General features: G+C 43.3%; 1 protein-coding gene and 1 long non-coding RNA gene across 4 annotated transcripts in view; one reads left to right on the top strand and one right to left on the bottom strand.

The window, feature by feature from the left end:
• CCDC171 (coiled-coil domain containing 171) overlaps window positions 1-19,244 on the top strand; it is a 403,894-nt gene that overhangs the window by 373,110 nt on the left and 11,540 nt on the right. The window lies entirely within an intron of this gene.
• Window positions 6,467-18,713, bottom strand: LOC144321653 (uncharacterized). The gene is made up of 3 exons (XR_013387246.1): window positions 18,434-18,713; window positions 8,737-8,802; window positions 6,467-6,972 (listed from the first exon to the last, which is right to left on the bottom strand). It is a non-coding gene; the product is annotated as an uncharacterized LOC144321653 (long non-coding RNA).

Raw genomic sequence — 19,244 nt, forward strand, 5'->3', positions numbered from 1 at the left:
GAATACTCTCACCATAGCGAATTTCAAGTCATCAGCAGCTTAAAATCAACTAAAAAAAATTCTTGAATATTTAGTAATTTGTTCTTGCAAGCCAATAGAAGCCAACCCCAAAACACCCCAAGGAGAGACTGTGTTGATAACCACTGAGAAATACTGCCTCCCTGGATCACAGGCTGGGGCTGCAGCCAACAGGAAAATAGGAAGAAAGGAGGGAAGGCTGTGGACAGAGAAAGTAAAGCAAAATTCCTTCCTTCCTTCCTTCCTTCCTTCCTTCCTTCCTTCCTTCCTTCCACAAAGCCTTAATGAATACCAGCTAAGTACCAAGCCTTGAGATATGTGCTTAGGACTCAGGCATGAGTAAGATGAGCCGGGTGCCTAAGCCTAAAGAGACCCGAGTATGCCAGGGAGAGACCGAAGGTAAACAGATATTTTAAAATATTATGCAATAGAAGCATGTATGAGTCTGTGGAAGTCCAGGTGAGGGAAGCAGAGATTCTACTTGATAGTCCTGAAGCATGGGGTTAGCTACATATAAGTGGAGGCTTCTGCATAACACAAATTTTGTTTTTTTTATTTCCAATTTATCGAGAAGCTTCTCTCACTAGAGAGGAGAGCTCAGCTTAGCTGCATTTTAGGACTAAACAAAGATGAGGTCAAGAAAGGGCCAGTGAACCATACACAAAGATAAACTCAAAATGGATGAAAGATCTTAATGTGAGACAAAATTCCATCAAAATCCTAGAGAAGAACACAGGCAACACCCTTTTTGAACTTGGCCACAGTAACTTCTTGCAAGATACATCCGTGAAGGCAAGAGAAACAAGGAAAAATGAACTATTGGGACTTCATCAAGATAAGAAGCTTTTGCACAGCAAAAGATACAGTCAACAAAACTCAAAGACAACCTACAGAATGGGAGAAGATATTTGCAAATGACATTATCAGATAAAGGGCTAGTTTCCAAGATCTATAAAAAACTTCCTAAACTCAGCAGCAAAGAAACAATACAATCATGAAATGGGCAAAAGACATGAAGAGAACTCTCACAGAGGAAGACATAGACATGGCCAACAAGCACATGAGAAAATGCTCTGCATCACTTGCCATCAGGGAAATACAAATCAAAACCACAGTGAGATACCACCTCACACCAGTGAGAATGGGGAAAATTAACAAAGCAGGAAACCACAAATGTTGGAGAGGATGCGGAGAAAAGGGAACCCTCCTGCACTGTTGGTGGGAATGTGAACTGGTGCAGCCACTCTGGAAACTGCGTGGAGGTTCCTCAAAGAGTTAAAAAGAGATCTGCCCTACGACCCAGCAATTGCACTGCTGGGGATTTACCCCAAAGATGCAGATGCAATAAAATGCCGGGACACCTGCACCCCGATGTTTCTAGCAGCAATGTCCACAATAGCCAAACTGTGGAAGGAGCCTCGGTGTCCATCGAAAGATGAATGGATAAAGAAGATGTGGTCTATGTATACAATGGAATATTACTCAGCCATTAGAAACAACAAATACCCACCATTTGCTTTGACATGGATGGAACTGGAGGGTATTATGCTGAGTGAAATAAGTCAGTCAGAGAAGGACAAACATTATATGGTCTCATTCATTTGGGGAATATAAAAAATAGTAAAAGGGAATAAAGGGGAAAGGAGAAAAAATGAATGGGAAATATCAGAAAGGGAGACAGAACATGAGAGACTCCTAACTCTGGGAAACGAACTAGGGGTGGTGGAAGGAGAGGTGGGCTGGGGGTGGGGGTGACTGGGTGATGAGCACTGAGGGGAGCACTTGATGGGATGAGCACTGGGTATTATTGTATATGTTGGCAAATTGAACACCAATAAAAAATAAATTTATATAAAAAAAAAAAAGAAAGGGCCAGTGATGCAGAAAGTAAGCTCCTTCAGTTAGGAACATTGTCTGATGGACCCCTGCATTCTTGACACCACACACCATACTGGTAATAAGTGAACACTCCATAAGTACTTGTTGACTAGATGAATCATTGATGAATAATGAGTCGTAAGCTTCAGAGAAGGTTATTTGAGGAAAAGGACTAATGATAAGTAAGAAGCAAATGGTGAAAGTTGTGATTCCTAAGCATATATGGGATCATGTAATGGAATAGAGCCAGTGCCCAAATAGAATGTGGGCAGAGACTCCAGATGCTCAGAGTGGAGGTGAAGTACACAGAAGAGGGTATGTTCTGGAGTGTGTATTCCTCCACATGGTCTGCCACTTGGGGCACAGTCTCTGTGAGGATGATCTGAAGATGAGGCAATTCTCTGGTTGCCAGGAATTATACAAATTACTATTTTGGCTTCAAAGTTCAATTTGGGAGAAGCTAAAAAGTCATTGGTACAGTGAAGTTTGGGGATTTCAATGGATTTCATTCATGTTTGTTTGCTCTTCTCTGATTATCTGAGAGGAGTTCGCAGTTACAGAAAACCAGGGGTAGTATGCATGTTCTTTCTTGGGACCCTGGATTGTCTTTGTAAGAAGTGCATCTGCACGTGTTATTTTGTAGATGATTTTCCTCATAACGATGCCTTATGTTTGTAGATGGTTCCTAATTTCTAAAGATCTTTTCTGTAATTACTTTTGCTGGGTCCCATGAGGACATTAGAGAAGGCGCAAACGTCTCTATCTTACTAAAGGAGAAAGTGTAACTCATAGAAGTCAAGGCATTCACTCAGAGTCACACGGCTGAAGAGCAAGGGCCCAAATCATTCATTCAAGGCATAGAGCCCTCTGTATTTACCCAGCTTCCCTCATGGGAATGCTTACCTCCTGGCATGAGCAATCCCAACTGAGGCATGACAGCAGCTAGAAATGGTCCTTTTTACTTGTTTGAGAACTTCTTTCTCGGTGGTGAAAAATTGAACCTGCCTGCCCCAGTTTCTCAGCCACCTTATGACTCGGCGAGCAATTGCTTTACTGCTGACAAAATGAGGCCACCCCAACCTAAATGGAGCCTGTTTTCAGAGTAAGACCCTGTGTGGAGACAGCTCTTTCCTGGAAGGATAACAAAAGCATGCTTTTGTGTGTATTTCACTTGATGGAAAGGAATCCCCAGCGAGGCCATATTTTCCCCCTGAATTCTCTCAAGTCCAGAATGTATCCAAGTTTCCAAGATAATCTCAGAAGAGCCATTCATCTATGAAGATGGCCAAATTGTCTTCCAGCTCAGTAGACAGGGTATTTTTGAGAGGGGAGGGGAGGAGGTAAGAGGAGGGGTCTGAGAAGAGGGAAGTGAGGGAGACAGAGAGCCAGGGAGTGAGACAGATGAGGGGAAAACATGTGCCGACAAACGCTGATGGGGACAGGAGAGACACCAAAGGGCCAGGCCCGACTCCGGGGTTCCACCTGCCAGGGATACTTTCAGCTGATTCTTTTTAGGACCTGTCACGGTCAGCCTGACAGGCTGTCACTTCTCATCACTGGGCTCTCGCGGAGGATCTTCGTGTCATTGCTGTCACGAAGAGACCTGGCAACCGGCGAAGGATTTCCCGGGGCGCTACCTGATAGGCCGTTATCCGCCTCTGATCATCTTCGCAGAGTAGCGAGGCCGCTGTCAGAGGTAATGGAGACTGCGCCACTAAGAAAATCGGCTGTAATTTATTTATCAATTGTTTCTGCATACCACAAAAGTGGCCTCCTACTTTACAGCAGGGTCTAAGGTATTTGAGAGCCCCTGAAGTTCATGGTTTTCCGGTATTCTAAGTTCTACTTATGGCCTTTCCTGTATATGACACACAACACCACCCTTGTGGCTTGCAGGCCGTTTTCTTCTTTGCTTTCTTTCGTCACAAATCATCCTGAGGCATCCCTTAAGTGCATTTGTATTGTTAAGTGCACCGGCTTGATTTGGTGTTAATTCAATTTGAGTGGCCTTAATATCTTGTGGGGGTGATGCAATGCAGGCCGCCTGTACCTTGTAAAATCGGGTCCCAGGTCTGCCTGGGAGCAAAGCACCTTTCCCAGAGCCATTTACCAAAGTTGCTGATAAAATTTTCATAAGGGAACCTTTTTAGTCTGACCCTATTGTGTTATTCTACCATTAAGTCTCAGAGAACCGAGCTGGCTTCGAGTGACAGCTTATCACGTTCTCCATTATCGCTGCCTGTGCCGAAGAGCTAGCGGCCTGCGCCTCCCTCCCGCCTCCGGTCCGTTCTGGGAAAACGTTATGGGCCCACACCTAGGGGCTAATGGGCGATTGGCTCTGCGTGGGTGCCCAAGAGCCCAGCACTCTTCCTGAGGACCTGGCTCCCCTTCACCTTGGAAAGCTGGAGAGGCCCCGGGGCACTTTGGAGAGCCTGCAGTGATAAAGAAAGCGAGGTGTGAAACAGGGTAAGAGTCACAGAGCCACTTCACGCCCAGCTCAGCCCCCAAGGTTCTGATGATAATGCCGACACCACTGACCCAGAGCATAAGAGCAAAGTTGAAATAATGGAGTGAGACATCTGGTGGCACCGTCAGCTCAAAAAGAGCTCTGAAATCTGGGGTCAGATGTACTTGGGTTTGCAGCCCAGCTCTGTGGCTTCCATGCTCTGTGACCTTGGGCTGGGTAGTGAGTCTTGGAGCTTCAGTGTTCCCATCTGTGAAATGGGAATATCAACATGTTCCTCTAATGGCTGTGTGCAGGGATTGAGGCCACATATGTGAAGAGCACGACACGTAATCAGGCTCTCTTATGGTTATCTTAGAAGCCAGAGGCCCTCAGAGGTGGCAGGAAGAAAGCTGGGTGGGATAGTGAAGAAGTTATTTGGATAGCACAGGATGAGGAAGAGAGAGAAGTCTGGTCTCCTGGCCTCATCGAGGTCCCTTTCTATCTTTCCCACTGTGTCCCTAGTACTGTCCCCTTGATATCAGGGGCTTGGGTGGATTTGGGGCGCATGAGACTGCTTGATGATTCCATTTCTGAACAGCCTACTCACGTCTTCTCATCATTCTGCCTTGTTTTGCTCTCTGTGTCTGAGGAATGGCTAGAGCCTGACAGTGTGAGCACGGGCCCTGCTTGCTTCTGCTGCTCTGGGGGAAAAAGTACAGTGGTCGGAGAAACAGAAATGGCAGGTGCTTTTTTCAAAACAACATTTAAAAATTATTCTTATAAAAGCAATATATGTTTCGCTGTAGAAATGAGGACATGTAGATAAAATCTGGATACTATAGTGAAAGAAAAAAAAATTGCCTGTAATCCTACCACCTGTAACTCTTAAAATACCAGATACCGTGCCGTGCTTTCTTTCAGCCCTTTTTTGTGCATGCATGCATGCACACTCTCTTGTTCACGCCTTTGCTCATGATGTATACTGTTGTGGTTCAAAGCGCAGTCTGGCTTCATCGCTTGTTTAGCTTTTCCGCTACTTCTTCCTCATCTCTAACCTAGAGCTTCGTGATCGTGCTTCCTCAGAGGGCGGGTAAGAGAAGCAAAGGAACCAATGCACACGAAGCAGGGCACCTGGCATGCGGCACACTTTGTAAAGGGGTTTTCCTGGAGGAATACTGTTATGTACAGTAGAAATCTGGAATCATACAGTATATCCCTCTTGAAGTGTAGTTTTTGGGGGGCTGTTTCCTCTTTTCTCATACCCAGTTACTAGACTACAATCCTTTCTTAAACTGCTCACCCAGACAGTGTCTTGAGGTCAGACTGAGCCCTGCCTCCCTCCTGGCTCAGAATGCCAGGGTGGAATGGTGATCATCATGTGTTCATTTTCAAAAGGGTCTGACAATATTAATATCTGAATCCCCACAGCCTGACGCTTGGTGGTCTTTATTAGGCCCATTTTATAGGAGGGAGAATTAAGACTGAACAGGTATTGAAGGGGCTGTATGAGGTCTCCAAACAAATAAGGTGGACTTCTTGGCTGCCAGGAAATGAACAGTGCAGCTCAGAGAAGTGGCTGCTCTTGGCCTTGGATTTGCCTTTATGACACTGGAGACTTAGGCCTGCATGGAGCAAGGAATGAGGCTGAAATCTCAAGACAGGTTTTCAGAAACAAATATCTCCTAGAAAAGCTTTGAGAGTCTCCCTGACATGTGTTTGTATATGTGCGTGTGTGTGTGTGTGTGCACGCACATGTGTGTTACCATTTTGGTGTTTTTAAGCATCCCTTTGTGGGATTCAAACATTTTGAGAGTGAAAAATAGTCATTTTAAGGCAGGCTGAGTAAGGCAGGGTCATAAATCTGGAAGGAAGACCAGGGTCCAGCTTTATTTGTGTGTGTGTGTACATGTGCATGTGTGCTCATGTGTGTATATCCGCGTGCATGGATGCATTTTGAGAGCACAGGCATAGAGAAGGTGCCTCTTGGCACAAGTGGGAGGAACAGAGAGAGGCCTCCAGGAAGGGAACTGGTTTGGATGAAGTATTGGCAAACGCTCGGGGCACCGAAGAAGAGGCTCTGGTCAGGGAACTGTGCTGTATTAGAATTTATAATAGATTAGCTTATCTGCCCCTTGATCTTCAAGGGTACATGGGGAGCTGAGGATGAGGTATTTCTGCTGTGATTTTCACAGCGAGAGGAAGCCTTTAAAACAGTATTCCCAGCATTTCCCTCCGCACAGCCCAAGGCGGTGAGAACTTGCTATTCACAGCCCCTCTCGGGTCATTTGGAGGAGGCTGACAGTGCCCAGGAATGCTGACATGCTTCAAAACATCACACAAGAAAGAGCCCACTCGGATTCCTAGGGGGAGTTCCTGTCGGTCCATCCGAGCTCCTGCAGCATTGGACTTGATTGCCATGGCTCCCGCCTCCCCCCGCAGATGCTGCAAATCCATATTCATCGGTACCGTCTGCGGGACTCCCCTCTCCCTGTCCATCTGTCCATCCGACTCTCTCTTCATCGCTCTCTGCAGTAAAGGGTGCTCACTATCACGCAAAAGGGAGCGGGCCAGGATGTTCCAGATGAGCTGCTGCCAGGGATGTTGCTTTAAACGCCAACGAGCTGAAGCGGCTGGCAAAGAAAGAGTGAGGGATAAAGTGTGGTTTGATGTCTCCGGGCGCTAGGGAGATGATTCATATAACATGAGCCCTTCAGGATCCTTGCTTAAATCTCAGCCTAGCAGCCCCCGCTGAACTGGAAATCTGAAGTCCATCCAAGGAGAGTCACTGGTCCTGCCTCAGCAAACAATTGGTGGGTCAGAGGCAAAGGACAGAGGAGGGGTGGTTCTTTCACCTGCTGGGAAAGAAGGAATTGAATGATGTGTGTGGTGGGGAAGTCCAGCCAGGAAGGACCTGGCTCTCATATTACAAGAGCTGCTTTCTAAAGCCAGAGGGACTTTCTCATTGCCAGAGAGGCTGGTGGTCCTCAACCAGAGTGGCTATGGCATAGTTCTGGAAAGGTGTAGTGATGGGGACAATGTGCACTCCGGGGCTCTGGGTGTCAGGCTGGGAACCATGAGGGAGGACAGCTGGGATGGGGCTTCACTGTCCTCAGACTCACTACTAAGGCAGGGTGAAGATGTAGAGGGGAGAGGTGTCACCCCATTTCCTGTTTATCTCGGTGCAGTGGGGTCTCGATTGCCCCCATTTTGGCCTTTGTATGGAGGTGTGTGTTTTGGCCACTCTCCACCCGCAGCATCTTGAAACCTTCCCCTCTCCCAGTGGACCCTCTCTCTGCCTCTCTGACAACATCCATTCTCTCCTTTTATGGAAGTTCCATAACCATCTTTCATTTGGGGAAGCCCCATTGCCCAGGGCTTAGTTCATGTAAGCTTGGGTTCAGACCCTTGGGGGGGCTGCCCCAGTTCTGGCCAGCGTGTTGGGTTTGAGGATGGGCCCATGCACTAGGATGGTCCCATCAGAACCAAATCTGAAACTTCTGTTCGAAATTTCTGTTGGAACTTTGAGGCTGGAGAAGTTCTCTTTCATCTGAGGTTGTTGAGATGAGAAGATAAAAGCGTGGAGGTTCTGGGGGCTGTCATGATGAGAAGGTCGGCCTCCAAGTGAAGCCACTGGAAAAGGAAGAGTGACAAGGTGGAGAGACAGGGTTCTGATGGCGTCATCTGAGCACTGGACTCTAGTCATACTCGAAGTCAGGGTCTACACCTGGACTCTTCTGGTACACCAACCAAGGAATTTCCCCCTTTTCTTCGTTATCCAGTTTTTTCCTGCTACATGTAATCGGAAGTGTAGTATCTAATGGTCAATATGCCTTTTCCTCTTTCCTGCTTGGAGGCCCCTCTCTCCCTTTCCACTACTCATCTACATATTTCTCCTAAAGCTGAGACCCCCAACTTTCTGTGTTTCCTTCTTTCCCCTTACTCACTCAGGCTTCCAACCACCCTGTGGTGTCAACTATGACTTCAATGCAAATAAGCCCCATGCCCACCTTCATGTTTCTACCTTGGGTCTTATTCACTGAGTCCAGCCATCTATGACACATTTCCACATGTGCTTCAAGCACAGGGACATGCACAGCTGGTGTGTTCTCAATATCCTCCTCTTCAGCCCTGGCATCTGGTCCCCCTAGTTCAAAGTCACAATTGTCTTTGATTCCTTCTTCTCTTCCTGCCCTCATATTGAATCATCCATCAAGTCTTCAAAAATTTCTCTGTGTGTGTCATTTTTTTTCTCCATCCACTGCCAACCTCTGGCCTCAAATCTCATCATGGTTATATCAAGAACCTCTTACCTGGTTTCCTAACACTCATTTTAAACTGCCACACACTCCAGTTTATTTAGCTTCCTCAAATACCTCTTTCACCTCACAGCTCACCTGAAGAAACTGGATTTCTCACTCGTGTGCATCTTCATGTCCCCCAGGAATTGGCATTCATGAGACCTGAAAAGACACAGGAGCATCTTTCTAGACTACTAGTTTCCTACAGGATTTCTTGGGGGTATAGGAAGTTGTGTTTTAACTAGCAAGTAATTAAACACATCTTTTATATCAGTCTTCTGTAAAGTAGAATACAAAACTCATGTTTTGTATGATGAACCATAGATTTCAAAGAAGTTCTGAGATTATTGAAGTCTACGTCTGACTACTACCCAAGAGTTCTGGGGTTCCTTTTCCTCCATCATTGGGGAGAAAGTTTGGAGTAGCACCAACATGCTGAGCCATGTCTAACCTCCTCAATTTGGTGTCTTCCTCAACTGGCCCTACCCGTCCTACCCTCTTCCTTGTCTTTTATTATTTCCTGGAGAGAGAGGGTTCTTATGGTTGTTCCTTGGACTCAACACTCTCATTCTCAACCTTGTTTTGTGCTACTGCCTCCTTTTCCAACTGGTCCTCCCTCTTTTTTTTCCATTCACCTAAATCATCTGCCTCTTTCAGGCCTAATCACCAACCTCACAATGGTCTCTCCCTTCTTATATTTTTGTAACCTTTGGAATCCATATCAATAAATGGATTATATGGTGGGAAAGAGTCACTCACCTGATCAAAACTCTGAAAGTGTATATATTGTCTGGCTGTGGGTGGAAGTCTAGGCTCCTTAGCATGGCATACTTGCTCTTGGCAGATCTGGTTCTTCCCTGATGATGCTTCAGTCTCAACTCTTCTTGTGACTACATTTGATCTTGGCTGTCCAGACTTCAAGAACCACTGAAGTGCCATCCCTTAAAGCACAGTAGTCATTCTCACCTCTATCTTGACCCTATCTCCTTCCCTTCTCATCTTTATCCACTAGGACTCAATTCAGGCAAAACACCCTTCTTGGACATTATTCCTGAGGACAGTTCCAGCTCAGCATCAGTTGGAACAGTTTTGATTGCTTCATTTTCTGTTCACCTGATTGTGAGCTCCCTAAGTGCAAGAACACTCCATAAGTCTTGTCACTGTTACATATTTCACCAGGAATGAATGAGGAAACAAATGGGAGGTATCAGGAAACTTAGGATTTACTGTCTGTGTCCCTTATCTATGTGATCTTGGTCAGGTCACTTGACCTCTCTAAGTCTGTGTCATTTTCTAGTCAAGTCTCTTTTATGCACACAACTATTTTGATCTCTATTTGCCTGAGGGTCTCTGGGAATAGCAGTGGTGACACTGCTTGGAACAAAAACTGGGCCTGAGACTAAGACCACAATGAGGAATTAAGAGTGGGTGGATAAGGAGGACCAGGGTTGCTGCCTCCTCTCCAAGATGGCACACCCTGCACAGAAAGGCATCTGCATACTCAAGTATAGTTTAGGAAGTCTGAGCAAAGATCAGCAAACAGACAATTTTGGGTGAAACACAGCTTATTTTTACATATATTATTGTGTCCCAGCCCACAGAGAAGCTGTCAATTATATTTTTAAATTCCAATAGCTCTTATTTATTTGCTGAAAATCTTTTTTACAGGCACTCTGCTCTTGTTTCATGGGTATAGAATCTCCTCTTATCTCTCTTAGAATATTAATAATTTTTAAAAAATAAATATTTGTTCTGTTTCCTGCCTTGTCTTTGAATTCCTTTCTGGTCTCTTTCTTTTAGGTTAGCAGTTTTCCTCAAGTGCCTAAGAGTAGAAATATTTTATATTTATGCATATTTAAGAATCAGGACGGGCACCTGGGTGGCACAGTCAGTTAAGCATCTAACTCTTGGCTTCAGCTTAGGTCATGATCTCAGGGTCCAGGGATCAAGCCTCACATTGGGCTCTGTGCTCAGTGCAGAGTCTGCTTGAGATTCTCTCTCTCCCTCCCAGTCTGCTCCTCCTGCTCATGCTGTCACTCTCTTCCTGAACTAAATAAATAAAATCTTAAAAAAAAAATCAGGAACCAGAAGCTAATGGAAAAACCTGCAGGTGCAAAGGTAGGACTGGTGGACTTCACCAAATCATGATGTGGCAGTTGATTTGTTATCATCAACAAGGATAGACTTTTCTACTGGAGTTGTCAGTTTCTGCAAGCAACTGTCCCTTCCAGTCACCAGTCTGAGATGGGGCAAACAAAGTGGGGAAGTAACTAGGGATGGGTTTCAAAATTTCATTTAATCTTGTTTTCAATATAGCGACTCACTTCTACTCTCTGCCTTACCTGTCTCTAAGTTCTGAGTCCTTCTAGAACAATCTAGCCACAGTGTAAACATCTTTTCTTTTGCTTGGGTATAGGGTGGCTTCTTGGTATCACTGGGCTAGATGAGGAGGTGGCAAGGTGTCTGCATTTTTCATAAAGACCTTCAATCAATCTACTTGTTTTTAGCTGTATAGTCAAACCCCTGTATTCTGAAACACCCTGTGCCTTCAATTACTGAGCCTTTCCAGTTCTTTGTGTTTTGATCTTGCTTCTTACTGGTTTCCATGTCCAACTAACACCATTCATTCTGGCTTCATCTTTTATAGACTTTAATAAGCTATCTCCAGTAACTTTCTTGTTGTTCTAGAGGATATATTCATCAAAAAATTAATTTACTGGCATTTTAGTGAAGTTTTCTGTGAGGGGGGCAGAAACAGGGCAGAAACAGAAATGAATGCACATGTTAATTCTGCCATGTTGAGCCAGAAGTTGAGCTAATTTCCTTTTAAAAAAAAAAGAATCCATGGGCCATCTAGGTGGCTCAGTCAGTTGAGCGGTCAACTCTTGGTTTTGGCCCAGGTTATGGTCTCAGGGTCATGGGATTAAGCCATGCGTGGGGCTCCACACTTGGTGCAGAGTCTGCTTGGGACTCTCTCTCTGCCCTTCCCCCTGCTTGCATGCTCTCTCTCTTTCTCTCTCTAAATGAATAAATAAAATCCTTTAAAAAACAAAAAATAAAAAAATAATCCATTATATTGGATTATATATAATCCAGTAATAATGGATTATTACTATACAAATGCCCCTCCGCCCTTTGGATTCGGTTACTATACAAATACTTTTTTCAATTCCTTTCTCTGTCATTCAGTGTCCTGGGCACTAGAAGTACATCAGTGACGACCCGAGACACTGTCTTTTCCTCATAGTGCTTACAATTTTGTGAGGTAGATAGGCAGTCAAACAGGAAATTTATGAGTGAGTGGAGTGCTATGAAATGACAAGTACCTTCAAGGCTCTGTGGAAGAAGTAATATCTAATCTACCATAGTTTAGATAAATATGAGATAGGCAGGTGAAGAGGCAGGGAAGATGTTACAGTTAGAACAGTAAACATTATGGTTTTGAATAAGAGAGAGAAGACACATATGAAGAATAAAAATAAATTCAAAAAGATCACAGAACTTGTTGAAGAGAGTGAGGTATGAAGAATGTTGATGGAGAGGTAAAAGAGGCCAGATTACATAGGGCCTCTCAAGCCCTGATATTGGACTTTATCCTGGAGACAGCAGGAAACCATCAAATGCTGTAAGGGCAAATGTGACTACATCATTTATGCTTGTTTTGGTGGGGGAGGGAGGCTGTCTTGTTTCTATTTCTTTTAGTTTAATCATTGTTACTTCATATATATTGAATTTATATTGTGAGGTTCACATATCCCAATGATGGTTATGTTGTTTGTGCTTGTTCTTTTTTTTTTTTTTTTTTTAAGATTTTATTTATTCACAAGAGACATAAAGAGAGAGGCAGAGATGTAGGCAGAAGGAGAAGCAGGTTCCATGCAGGGAGCCCAGTGTGGGATTCGATCCTGGGACCGCGGGATCATGCCCTGAGCCAAAGGCAGGCACTCAACCACTGAGCCACTCAGGTGTCCCTGTTGTTCTTGATATTATTTTTTTTGCCTTGATTTCCTTTGTCAGATATTAAAATTGATACTCGGACCTTTGATTTATATTTTCCCTGAATTTTTTTTTCATCCTTTAACTTTGTGTTTTCTTTTAATTTCTTTCATAGACTATATATTGTTGATATGTAAGAGAAAACCATTTTTAGCTAATCTAAGAGTCTCTGTCTATCCTATACTTTTATTTATCCCCTTAACTATCTCAGATCTACCAACATTCCATCTATCTATCATCTTTCTATTATTTATCACCTATCATCCATTTATAATCTCACATTGAACAAGTTGAACATGTTAACACGTTCTCATATCTTTTTGCTATCCATCCCTTTCTGCCATCCCCTTGCTGATATTGTTTAAAACTTTTGTTCTGGGTTATTATGGATATACATTTTTTTCTTTGCTTATTAATTTTTTAGGTAACAATTAATTATACTAAATTATTTGAATTCCTTTATTTCCCATATTTCTTATGGCAGTCTATCGGATTTACATTTACTTGAATTTTCTTTTTTTTTTTTTAAGATTTTATTTATTCATGACAGATGCACAGAGGGAGGCAGAGACACAGAGGGAGAAGCAGGCTCCCTTCAGGGAGCCTGACATGGGGCTCAGTCCCAGGACTCTGGGATCACAACCTGAGCCAAAGGCAGACACTCAACCACTGAGCCACCCAAGTACCTCTTACTTGAATTTTCTAAATAATTCTTTGTATGGCAAACCTGCTAAAACCTGCTTGAGAATATGTCTATTGAGTATCCAGATAGAAGTCATAATTTGTCTGAGGATAGCATTTTATAGTAAAATTGTTTCTTCCTTTAGGGGTAATATTTATTATGTCTAGTAATCTCCACTGATGGAGAAGTTCAAACTTCGCTTCTAGAAGAGAGGCAGGCGTGACCTTCAAGGCAGTGTTCAAGGTCACCACCCCAATTTTTGTCTCTCCATTAATTCACAACTTTGGTCAGAATCTTCCTTTAGATGTTCTGAAAAAGTGGAAGGAAATTATCTCTATGGATAATTTAATCAATGTAGTGAGTATGGGGGTGGGGTGGGGAGGGAGGAGGGATGGACAAAAGAAAGGAGGAGGAGGATAATGAGGGGTGGAGAGGGAGAAGAAACAGAATGGATTGGATTGGAATAGACTAGACTAGACTAGACTAGGTTGAAAAGTATAGAGGGCATCCCAACAGTAGGCATGTTGTTTTTGAAACTTTCATTTGTACAGGGCTGTATACATGCTGGGTCACCATGTAAAATGTGTTTTCTTATTGTGAGTGGAAGTCAAAATCAATTTGAAGAACACAGCGTTTAATTGTGATCCACCAATTCTGAGGTGAAGGGGCACGGAGGAGGTAGAGGAATGAGTGCTCAAAGCCAGCTGGCCAATCCACACTTTTTCATCAGTTCCTCACCCAGCAGGATGTTGGCACTGCCCTGGTTTGACCCACCTCCCATTTGGCTGACACTGCCAGCTTCTTTTCCACAGTGGAGCAGGCAGTTGTTCTCCAAAGGTAATGTGGTCAGGAGCAGAACTTGAGAACTTCCCCTCAACATGTTCTTCATCACTTCATCACTTCACTTCACTGCCCCAGCTTGGTCCCCAACACATATTCAGTCTACCAAGGGGTTCCCCATCATTTTTATGTTAGTTTCAGAAATCTAGTTTTGCTTCTTATTTCTGTGGTTCTTCCAGGTTGGTTATATGAGAAGGAACCATCAGCTCAGGCTTGTTTTCATTGTGTTGGGAAGTAGAAAGCTTACTTACAGTTTGAGAGAGTGAAAAGTCATGGTCCTGTGCCCTGCTCTTCAGCAGCTCTGCCTCTGGCAGCCTTTACCTTCTTTCCACACCACCCCCGGCCCTCCCACCTCTGTAAATCCTGATGCTGGGTTCTTTCCCTTCCTCCATCCACTATCTATTTTGACTTCTGCCTTTGCCTGTGGTTATTGGAAACCTCAGGCCCAAGCCAGCAGGGAAATTTAGAGCTAAACAATTACAATGTTGAAACCTTGACAAGTCCACCCTGGTTAATGGCTCTGAAAATATGAGAGAGGTGTGAACAACTAAATCTCTGACTCCATATTGTGGGTCTGCAAAGATAGACTTGTAGGACCTATTTACTTTAACGAGAATCTTTCGTTTTCTTTTCCTCTGATGTTATTGTTCCAAATGCTAGTCTCACTCAATATGGATTCATTACCAGGAGGATGGAGGATGGCTCAGATGTTTGGATAATCATCTTCTCAATAGTTTCTTTTTTCCTTTTCTGATTATGATTTTTGGAAATTGGCCAACAACAATGCAACAAGCAACCAACAACCTGCTGAAAAAAGCTTACGGTGCTGGGTTGCATTAGTAAATTATCATATATTAGATGCAGGTGGGATTCCTCAGCTTCCCAGCCTGCCAGAAAGCTTTTAATAAAACAGCATGAGAAGTGAAGAACTGCTTTTGAAAAAGAGGTGTCATGGAATCTGGGGAGGAAAGGAAAAGGTGAGATAGCTCCATGGTCAAAGATAAAGCTCTGTGCTGCTGGAAGGGAGGTTATCTAGTGAGTGATAGTGGGTGAGCCATCATGGACAAGCTGAAGAAGCAGTCTTTTGCCTTACTGGGGCAGGTCAAATTAGAGGTCTGACCTCCACTTCTTTGGAGTAGTGTAACACCTGCACACCTTTTACATGGCCTCATGATGGGTGCAGGGTACTTCCCCACCCTTTGACTTTAGGGTTGGCCAAGTGATTTGTTTTGGCCAATGGAAGGTTTGTGGATGTTATGTGAGTATAGGCTTGAAATGTACTTGTGAGATTGGGTTGGCCCTCTTGTACTTTACTTTTTTACTATCGAAAGAACATACCTCAGGTAAGTGCTGGTCCAGGGAAAGTGAGAGACATGTGGAGGAGCTCTAAACTAACCCACAGGCTGGAACCAAGCCCAGCCAAGTTCAGACCACATCAGTAGCTGAACCTCTCTCAACTCATTGATGTGTGAGAACAAACAAAAACCTCATACGCATAAATAAAACACCCCAGCTGTTTGTTGATTTCCCCTGAAATTTTGTATTTTGGTTGTTTGCTATATAACAAACCTGATTGCTAACATTCACTTAATAAGGCTGCCCTTGGATAAATGGGGACGGCACAACCTGCTTTTTTTTTTTTTTTTTTCCTGTTGATAACCTGAGTTTAAGGAGTAGAAGTGGCTTTAGAGTCCGGGAAAATTAAACCGTCGCTTTCTGTGGCAAGATGCCCAATTCAAATGACAGTACCATCCTCTCCAAGGTATGAGTCTGTCGGAGGAGAAAGAAGAGACAAAACACAGTCTCCAACACTTGCCGAGGAATAGCAAATATTGAGGGATCAGTTCTAGCAAGGAGCAGAGAAATAACATTTCCAAATGTTACTTACAGTAGGAGGTTGAAGTGAAGGCCTTTGGGTGGTCCACATGTAATTATGCCAAAATAAAGAAAAAACTGTCCTGAGAGCTTTGATGATCATGGCTTAGTTAAGAGTGGACAGGAGTCCACTTGGCCTGGAGTGATGTCGCTTCTAATTCAATGCTGGAAGTTTCAGGGATTTGGTTGAACTGATAGCGGGTCTCAATCTTTAATATTTTGCACAGTGCCAACAAATAGGAGATGCTCAATAAATCGACTTGCAATTGATAGATTATCAGGAAGCTTAAACCTAATCATAGCACTGCCATTAATTAATTACATGACCTCAGATTAAAAGCTTACCTTCTCAGTTTTCTCATGTGGACACAAGAATGAAACTATATGATGTCTGTGGTCTCTATAATTGTTGGGGGGATGAAATGAGATGAAGATGGAGAAGTGATAGAATATTATTTCCCCCAGGTGCGACTTTGTTGAAAGCTTGGTACTTGTGGAATGAAAAGAATGCTGAAGCCAGAAGGCAGCCTTGAGGGAGTAATAGGAAGAGACTTCCCCTATTATCTCTACAGGAAAATGGGCAAAGGGAGTAACAGCAATATTGCTCTGTCCTTTTACCACTGTAATTTGTGAGGCCAAGTCAGGCCTGTGGGCTAGGAAATCAAGCTTTTTATTGTACCTTAAATTGCATGCTGGGAGTCCTGATTTGACCCTATAGTTGTTTTGTAAAAGCATGTCCTCAATTAGCTGCATTGCAGGATGAAACCAGCAACATTTCTGATCATCTGGCTTCTTTTTTAAGATCTCCAGTGACATGGTATTATGGCTTGAAGTGTGTCCCTCCAAATTCGTATGTTGAAGTCTTAACCTGCAGCATCTCACAGTATGACGTTATTTGGAGATAGTCTTTACAGAGATAGATAATCAAATTAAAATGAGGTCATTGGTGTGGGTTTTAATCCAAAATGACTGGCCTGCTTATAAAAAGGCAAAATATGGAGACAGGCACATTTGCATAGGGAGAATTCTATGCAAAGATGAAGGCAGAGATCAGGTTGATGCTTCCATAAACTAAAGAACACCAAAGATTCCCAGCAACCCAGAAGCTATTTTGTTGTAATAGCCTTAGAAAACCAAAACATATGACATCTCTGTTTATGAAAAAGCTGGCTCTTTGTGTTAACAGCAAAGATTTATACAGTGCTTATGATTTGTCAGGCACAGTGTTAGGTACTTTTCTTATAACTCATGTATTCCTTCTAAGAATCCCATGGCATAGGGCTGATATTACCCCTGTTTTGCAGATGAGGAAACAGGCGCAGAGGGTTTCATCAACCCACTCAAGGTTGCAGAGTCAGTATGTGACAGTCAGGATATAAACCGAGGCACACTGGCTCTAGGGTCTGTCTTCTTGCCTCTCATGCATGTGATATAGGGTACTTAATGGTGTCCTCTTGTTCTTACACATGAGTCAAGTCTGCTGCCTCGGTCTTTGCTCTCTGGATAACACAAATGGACTTTATTTCCAACACTATAGCATGGCCTCTCTCTTACATTTATGACATGGCTACCTGAGCCTTTACTCTCTCAGGCACCCTCCTCTGAATATGCCTTACTTTGTCAGCATCACCATTAACTTACCACAGTTATCCAGAAACCCAGATGTGGTCTGATCCAATTGGAAAATGGTGAAGTTTTCACTTTCTGTGATCTAAATATTATATTGATTTTTAAAGAAGTTACATTACACTAATGATCGCATATTAAACTTGAGGTCGACCGACAGACCCAATCAAAACTCATAGCTGTTAAGCAGGTATCCCTCTGTTGGTGGAGTTGAGTCTTTCAATGGAAATAATGGACTTTGCATTCACCCCTAATCATTTTGTTGTGTTTTCTTCTCCTCAGCATTTTAGACTATCAGGGTTGCTTGAATGCTTGAATCTTGTTCTATAATACATGGCCTTTTATCATTGTATAGTGGATTTCTTCACTGGAGTATGTTGTGGGCAGTAGTCTCCTGGGTTCTATCATTTCTACCTAATTCAAGATGATTTCAGCCCAGCAGTTTGGTCTTAGTGATATGAAAATTTCAGGCAGTAGTGTGTGTGTGTGTGTGTGTGTGTGTGTGTGTGTTTATGTTGGTGTGTATTATACTCCAGTTTAAAAAATTTGGTTTGCCCATAGTTTTCTTTGATTTTTGTAAGGTCCTTAATTGCTTCCTTTCTCCTTTTCTCTAGCTCCAAAATAGGAATACTGAAGCATGTGCAGGTGAAGAGGCCATGCCTTGTTGATCTACCCAAGATCAAGTTTGATCTACCCAAGAGGGGTGCTACTAGGTCTCCTCTTCTATAGCTTGCCTATAGTGGTACAGTGAGTAGGGAAATCTAATCCACTTACCTTTGGGGATGTTCTTGGAAGATATTCTTTAATAGGAAACATTGTTCTCCACTTGGGAAAGAAAGCAGGGCTCAGCAAGTGTTCTTAGCAGCTATCTTCACATCTTCAGCTAGGAGTTCTATCTAATAGAAATACTGACTCCCAAAGCCACCTCAGTCTCCTTCTTTCCTATGGTGGGGTGATTTTGTCTTCTTGAAAGCATTTGGGCTTTTTGGCTGTTATTTCACTATATTCTTCCTGCAATTTCTTGTTGTTCTGAATGAGTAGCTACTATCTCTGTTTTTGCTGATATGGGGAATGCCTTTGTTTCAATTGATTTTACAGTTCTTATAACGCTCTGATAAAGTTTTATCAGGCTATTTGAACTTATTTGCAGCCCTCTCTCTTAAGGAAATTAGAATCTGTTTTCCTGGGGGTAGGTAGAAGCATACGCAGTTATAATTAGAAACATCTCTTTCTGTTAAAGGTGGACCACCACCCCACATAAATTCGAGACACACCGTTAGTGGCAAAATTCTTCATACCACTTTTCCTGGTAAGCCCATTGAGTTCTAAGATGGACATTGTCAGTCATTTTCTAGCATTCATTTTCCATTTCTTTCTCCTAACAAATTATCTGATTTTCTTCAGATGTTCTATCACCACATATAATGCAGCCCAATAACTCAAGGGAGGTTCATTCTGTCCCTGGTTTCAGGGGATTAAATCCCTGGTTCAGCCAGAGATACCAACCCAATCTCCTTTGCTGGTCATTACTTAGGGAATCAGGGCTTATGACATTTCACACTTGATGGTCTCCTGGCAACTATTG

This window comes from Canis aureus, chromosome 10 (genome assembly GCF_053574225.1).
Source record: "Canis aureus isolate CA01 chromosome 10, VMU_Caureus_v.1.0, whole genome shotgun sequence".
In the NCBI taxonomy this organism is placed as follows: domain Eukaryota; kingdom Metazoa; phylum Chordata; class Mammalia; order Carnivora; family Canidae; genus Canis; species Canis aureus.